Raw genomic sequence first — 7,594 nt, 5'->3', positions numbered from 1 at the left:
GGTACTGCTGATGACATCACATCTGACAAAAAGATTGTCGGAACGCTATGCACACACGCTCTGCACATGCTCAATCGCTTATGCGTGTTTGATTTACTTGTAAGGAATTCCTTTTTATTCGTTTGTACTGGAGACTTGTTTTTGAGCCAGAATATTTGTATGCAGCACTGCAATACTTACCATTAAACACCCAAAGAGACAATATTGCACTATTGGAGTCTTTGTTTTTTTGCATTTCTACATTTCCTGATATTGAGGAGATCTGATCTGATCATCGCCCGGTGTTTGTGGAGGCTTCTGGTGGGAGACGCTTAGGACATCTGGACATCCTTTCAGTGGATCCTTGATCCAACAAGAGCTTTGTGACCCCCCTGAGTAAGGGTAGTCGCAGGCTTTCTGGTAAGCCTTTTATCTCACTGTAGTGATGGGTATCATGCGGTCAAGCATTTGATCCACTTCCATATTTCACATGGGATCTTCTTCATTGAATTCCAGCCATTTATGAACTCCTCACATCCGCACTGTTTATTGTTTTCATTTTTTGGCACTTTATACGCTATTGCACTTAACAGCATAACGTGTGTATTTGTGCATTTTGTTGGTTACACACGGTACTATTATTGTACATTAGTTACAGTTGGTTTTGCACATTTGCACTTTATTGTTATCACATGTTATATACACATTTGTATTATTTTGAATCGCATAATTTTTAGTGCTGCACTTTAAATTTTACAATTCACTATTATGAGAGCCTCTTGAGCCCATCGGGAGAGAGAGCCCTGACTGATGGGGGCATGGCCAGGGAGGAGTTGCAGAAAAGTTGTTATAGTTCAGGATTGGTACAAAAGGGGAAAAGGGTTGGGCCTGAGCTCAGGAGTTTGGCACCCCAGGGGATTATGGTCCTTTTCGGACGGAAGAATGGAAGAGCTGCCCACCCTCCCGCCCTAATTTTGATGGTATGTCACAGCGTGTTGCGGTTTTGGTAACCTTGCCAGCAAATATGGAACCCCTTTGATGCCCGGATGGTAATTGGGAGATTGACGGCCGGTCCAGCACTGATGGTAAGGACAGGCCCCTCCTTCATCTCCCTTTTACATTGGTAGTTGAGTGCTCACAGTACAACTGTGACTGGCACGGTTCTAAAGGTTAATATTAATGTTGATTTTAAATAAAGCTGTGGCCTTGCCCTTTCCAACGTTATTGGTTGTATGTGTGGTTCTTATTGGTTTAGAAGAAGGGGTAAGGTATGACAAGTGATGGTTGGGACCTGGGCTTATTGCACCTCAGCAGTCATGTGTTCAAGCAAATTCTGGGTACTAAGGGGAGGGGGGGAAGTACTCTGACCCCAATTACTATATGTAATTAATTGTCTCTTTTTATACTGCTGTCATTTCATGCTTATAGATGGGTCTATTTCTATATATATTGCATATTACATATTGTGCATGTTTGGATATTTATTCTGTCCTGTTGATTCAGTTAAAGCATTTCTATTTACAGTTTTATAGCAACTGTTTAAGCCAAGTACCAGGCATATGGACTAGTTTACTTTTTCCATAACAGTTCAAGTGTGATACCAGGTATATGGACTATTATACCTTGAGTTGTGTTTACAGTATGTTATTGTGACGGACCCCATACTTCAAAAGGAGTCTGTCCGTCGTATAAGCTTCCTTTGCCTGGTACCAACACGATCCAAGACCCCTTAGCCCACCCAGTCACTTGTCGAGGCATCAGTGTAGGGTGGTAACAAACATAAGACTGTTTATTCAAACACAGGTATAGAGATATAGACTAAGGGGACTAAGGGGACAATCCCACTTCTTTGCATAAAGAGAGTCCCGGAGCTAAGGTGCAACCATGGGTGCAGGGACGGCATGACAATGCTGGGATGGCACAGTTGCCGTCTTAAGAGGTTTCCCCTTTTAGAGAAGGGGAGGGGCTGATAGGTCAGAGTGGGGGAAGTTGAGCAGGCATATGGAAGTGACGTCATTTTAAAGAGCGGTGGAGGAGAAGATTCCCACCCACCCGCCCTGGGATTGGCAGTTTTTTGGTTTCCTGGAATAGGATATGTCACATTACATGTATGAAACATGTTGTACCCATCCAGGGGATGGGGGTTGCGTTTTGGTACCCATCCATCGGATGGGGGGTTTTGCTGGTACCCATCCATGAAGGATGGGGATTGAGGTTGGGTACTTTCAGGCTTTGAAGGGCCTGGAGGAGGTGAAAGGTTTAGGTCACTGGGAAGTTAGGGTACTGCCGAGTCAGGGGTTGCCGACTGGTAGGTTCAAAAGTAAAAGAATTGTTTACAGTGACCATGGTGATAGTTGTTTACTTATAGTTACCCCAATAAAGTTATTATTAAAAGTTTTACGGTTATTTATGTTATATTTCTGGTAATTTATATTTTAATAAATATAAGGCCGTTAGGCCATTTACTCCAAAAACTAGTTCGAGTCATTTATGATGTTTTTGGAGGGAGGGTAATGTGGGGTAAATGGGAGAGTATTAGGAGTCATGACACAGGGCAGAGTAAACTACATTCATTGACAAGAGACACACAGGTACATTCAAACTTCTCATCAGTAGACCGTCTTATCAGCAGGGAGGACTGTTGGAGGAATTCCCCCCTCCCTCCACCCTGCCCCCAATCTACATGCTAGAAACACATATACATCCCATAATAGGTTGCTCCCCAGGCAAGCAGAAAGAATAGAAAAATGGGATACAGCCACACCTCAAACAATCTAGTAAAAAGACTACAACAGTTTATGAGACCAAGCTAATACAATATTCCAGCAGTTGGGAAGGTGGAATTAATTTATCATCATATATTTCTTAAGGGATATTGTTCAGAAGTGAAAGAGCCCCTTCATTCTTTCAACACAAACCGCACACGTAGAACCCTGGATAACAGGGGTAACACGAAATGCTGAGTGTGGTTGTACGGTGAGACTGATTAGTGCAGATCAGACTGGGGTTCTCGGTCACCCTGTACCCCTAATAGACACAGGGTTATTTACACATAGGAGGGGATGGGGGAGCTGGACAAGGAATCTCCAGAGCTCGCTAAGGTAAGCTGGGTTCCACAAGCCCCCGACCAAAGTGACTCCCGTCACAGTTATGTTTGCCCTTTACTGCTGTATCGCTATGTAAGGTTAATGCAATCCATCTTTCCATGCATGGGTTCCTATTTGGCACAGGGACATAACATATTTAAGAGAGGGTGGGTGTTGGCAGGTGCAGTTACTGTAGGTTGTCATATAGTAGAGTAAAAACATATACAAATCTTTATTTATAACAAAGAGAAATAGAATAAAAACATTATATATAGAATTTGTGATGGCTATTAATATATAATTTCTGTGTTACAACATAGTGGATACATAATGTTCCCACAAATTATGAATCACCAGTTGGATAATTAAAAAATGGTGGACGCCTAATGCTTTTTATTCTTCTTCAGGGGTATACAAAAACCAAATGGGGAGCTATAATCTATAATAATATACCATTAGATTCATTGTAAATTAGTACATAGTAAAGGTGTGTAGCTTGTTGTATCTACACAATGGTAATTATTACCTGTTGCAGTGTAGTTTAACATTATGAAAGAACAGCCACAGATAAAAACCATATGAAACCATGAACAATATCCTCAAACCACTATTAGGGGGCAATAGAGCCAAGCTGGTGGTGATTTGAGGATATTTTTCATAGTTTTATATGGTTCGTATCTATTTTTATTTCTTTTATATGTTTTTTTAACGTTAAACTATACTGCAACAGGTAACTGAAAGGATCAACCGGGTATTTAACACCTTAGAGCCGGCACCTGCTAACCCTTTAAGTGGTTTAGTATGCTGAAAGGCAGGGCTTATGGTCATGTTACTGCCGTATTTGGCTGTCATGGCAGTCACTTGATCAGAAATTTCCTGATCGCAGGCTGCAAATGGGAGCTTTCTGTTAGCTGCCAGTGACTGTCACAGGAGCACGCTCTACTGGCGTGATTGCACGCAAATATGTGGCCCCTCAGCACCAAGACCGGCCACCGAAAGGCCGCATATTTGTGTGCCCAAGGAGTTAATACTAATAAAGAGTTGAATGATTCCAACCTTCAGCACAAAGGAAAAGATCATAAATTAAAAGAAATACAAGCAAAAACAAAAAGATTGCAGTTTAATGTAACTTTAACCAGATGCCGACTGCCCCACGTACATTTACTGCGGCAGGGCGGCCGCACTTGACAGAATCACATACCTGTACGTGGTTCTGCACTTCTGGGTCTGGCGCGCACAAATGCGCGCCACGGGCAACCTGCTTTCGCTGTGATTGGACACAGTAGGAGCCAATCAGCGTGTCTGGCGGACGTAATATCCGCCGGGACCTGCTGATCATTCGGGACACAAATGTAAACAATGCAGATCGCCATTCGGTGAAAAGGGAAGGCTGTGATCCTGTGTTTCTGTTAAGCAGGAACACGGATCTCTGCCTTCCCACAGTACAAGCACCCCCCACACAGTTAGCAAGCACTCCCTAGGAACACATTTAACCCTTTGATCACCTCTGATGTTAACCCCTTCCCTGCCAGTGTCATTAGTACAGTGACAGTATATAATCCTTAGCACTGATCACTGCATTATTATTTCACTGGTCCCCAAAAAGTGTCAGTTGGGTGTTCGATTTGTCTGCCGCAATGTCGCAGTCCCGCTAAAAGTCACTGATCGCCGCCATTACTAGTAAAAAAATATATATAAATAAAAATTCCAAAAATATATCCCATAGTTTGTAGATGCTATAACTTTTTAGCAAACCAATCAATATATGCTTATTGGGATTTTTTTTACCAAAAATATGTAGCAGATTACATATTGGCCTAAATTGATGAAGAAATTTGATTTTTTTTTTTACATTTTTATATTGGGTATGTTTTATAGCAGAAAGTAAAAAATATTGTTTTTTTTTTTTTTTTGCAAAATTGTCAGTCTTTTTTTGTTCATAGCGCAAAAAATAAAAACCGCAGAGGGAATCAAATACCACCAAAATACCACCAAAATAAATCTCTATTTGGGGGGAAAAAAAGAACATGATCTTTATTTAAGTACAGCATTGCAAGACCACTCAATTGTCAGTTAAAGTAACGCAGTGCTGTTTCGAAAAAAATGGCCTGGTCATGAAGGCGGGTAAACCTTCCGGGACTGAATTACTGTGTCAAAAAGTAAGACTATAAACAAAAAAGTCAGTGCTACTACCCATACATCACATAGAAAGCAGAGATCCCAGGTGCTCGATCCACAGTCGCTGGCTGAGTAGGTAAATGAGGAAAAGATGATCCGCACTCCGGTGATTGCTCTTAAGAAGTATAATATTTATTGACAAGCCACAGTGACCAAACACAAATAAGAACAGTTGACGCGTTTCAGCCTATAAGGCCTTAGTCATAATAAAAAGTAAGACTCCCAGACGTGGCTGGATATTGGGCTTGGCTTACAGGAACATGGATTAATATAGTCTAAGCCTAAGAACGGTACACACTGCACACATATGCTGCACTCCTTGTACCCACAAAATACTCCTTAAAGTAGAATTTCTGCCTAGCACTAAGTTTAAAATGTCTGCTCCCCCTCCCGCTACCAATGCTGCATAACCTGTGTAAAAAAGATGTATATACTTACTTGTTCTTAGTCCACTTGGGTCACATGATCCCATGTCAGCGAGCGGCGGCTGATGAGGAGAGGAGGGAGCACTCTACAATGGCTGGGAACTCTGGGAGCTGTGATGTCACTCAGAGACTCCAGTGAGCGAACCATTGTCAGCGTTCCCTCCTTTCCCCTCCAGCAGCTGCTGACTGATTTAGGGGATCAAGTGACCGGACCAGAGCAGACTACAAATAGGTAAGTATACAGATATTTTTTACACAGATATATATAGAAGGTGGAGGCTGCTAACAGCAGATGAATCTGAGACACTTTGCATAGAAAGGTGTGGTCTATATACAGTACATAACTATGAGAATGAGAAGGATTCAACTAAACTCTGTTCTGTCAAAGTGATTCCTCATCACCATGATCATGTTCTGGACTGTCTTCACTTTCATCACTTATTTTTCATGTAATTCATATTTTATACTTTATTAAGACTACTGGGATTAATAGGATATTTTTTTCTAATATCAACATTCTCTCATTTATGTTGCAGATTCTGTGGCTCAGTTTACTGTCATCCAGGAAGCCACAATAACGGCACCTCTTGGTGGTAATGTCATTTTGTCCTGTGGTCGTAGTGCTGGCTCGGTAGCTGGTGGTAACTACCCAAAATGGGTATATCAGACACCTGGAAGTGTTCCTAAAAGTTTAACAGGTAGTGATGGAGGAAGTAATCATAATACAAAACCTTCAGGAACCTCTGAACGTTTTACTGGATCCATCCAAGGAGGCTCAAGTGTTTTATCTATCAGTAATGTACAGGCTGCAGATGAAGGGGATTATTACTGTGCTCTATGGACTGGTAGTGCGCACACAGTGCTACAAATTCACACACAGTGAGACATTAATATCAACTTCCTCTTTTGTTCCTCATACGTATGTTGTACTTATGTAGCCAAAGAATAATAATCAAATATATGTTTAGCAAAATCACAGAATATTCCATTCACTGGCCTAAATGCAGTTTTAACTTGTTTCTTTTGATTACTGTTCTAATCAAATACAATTTTATATTGCCTTTTTCAATAATCGTAATAATGGTTTCTGAGCATATAAAAAAATATTTTGAGTATTACTGATGTTGTACTGAAGTAGCCTGAGCTAATAAATAATTTCTTATCAATTTAGGCCAAATTATAACAAAATAATACAAGCTTGGAACCTGTAATTTTTGGTATAGTGTCTGCCCAAAACCAAAAAAGTTCTGTCTGGAACTAAGCTTTAAAGGACCAGCAGAATATTTATAAAAGTTTAATATAGGTTAACTAGGATTGTGAAAGATTGCTGAGGAAAGCAATAATGCACCGACAGTATCATAATAACTGCCTGTCATGTTGTTTTCAGGTGCAGTTGACTTACTTGCCACTACATGGCTCTGTTTCTAATATAATCTGGTGTAGCAAGGTCCCAGGCCTCCTTCGGTCTAATGAGAACCTCCAGGGACAAAGATAGCTGACATCCTTCTGTATGTAGTGGGTTGTGAGGCATAGTGGGTGCAAAGATGGTGAAAGGCATTGGGCACCAGACACTTGGATGTAAAAGAGGTTTCATTTCTTTTAACAGCCCTTTTTGTATTTTTGGGGGGAGAGAGGGTTAGGTCCAGGACACCCTTAGGTAGCGAATTCAACTAGCAGACTCCGAGACTTCAATAGGAGGACAGCCATACAGGGAAAGGCCTCCAGCAAGGAGCCACATCTGCACGTGCAGGAATGCTGTCTCCTATGGCCCCCCTAAGTCTTTAACAGTTCCTAACACAAAGCGTAACAGTTCTTCCAGCTTCACTATAACTTTTCTTCCATACACTAATCTCCCGGTCTCTCACTAAACCCTCTGATTCACTGCTACTGAATCCCTTGAGCTCCTCTAATCTTCACGGTGGTATC

General features: G+C 41.3%; 1 long non-coding RNA gene across 1 annotated transcript; it reads left to right on the top strand.

Annotated features, from left to right (window-relative positions):
• Positions 1 to 6,016: 6,016 nt before the first annotated feature.
• Positions 6,017 to 6,260, top strand: LOC141128328 (uncharacterized). Its single transcript, XR_012241679.1, has 2 exons — positions 6,017 to 6,117; positions 6,205 to 6,260. It is a non-coding gene; the product is annotated as an uncharacterized lncRNA (long non-coding RNA).
• Positions 6,261 to 7,594: the final 1,334 nt, after the last annotated feature.

The sequence above is a fragment of the Aquarana catesbeiana genome, linkage group LG01 (genome assembly GCF_042186555.1).
Source record: "Aquarana catesbeiana isolate 2022-GZ linkage group LG01, ASM4218655v1, whole genome shotgun sequence".
Lineage (NCBI taxonomy): Eukaryota > Metazoa > Chordata > Amphibia > Anura > Ranidae > Aquarana > Aquarana catesbeiana.
This window is presented reverse-complemented; position numbering and strand designations above follow the sequence as displayed.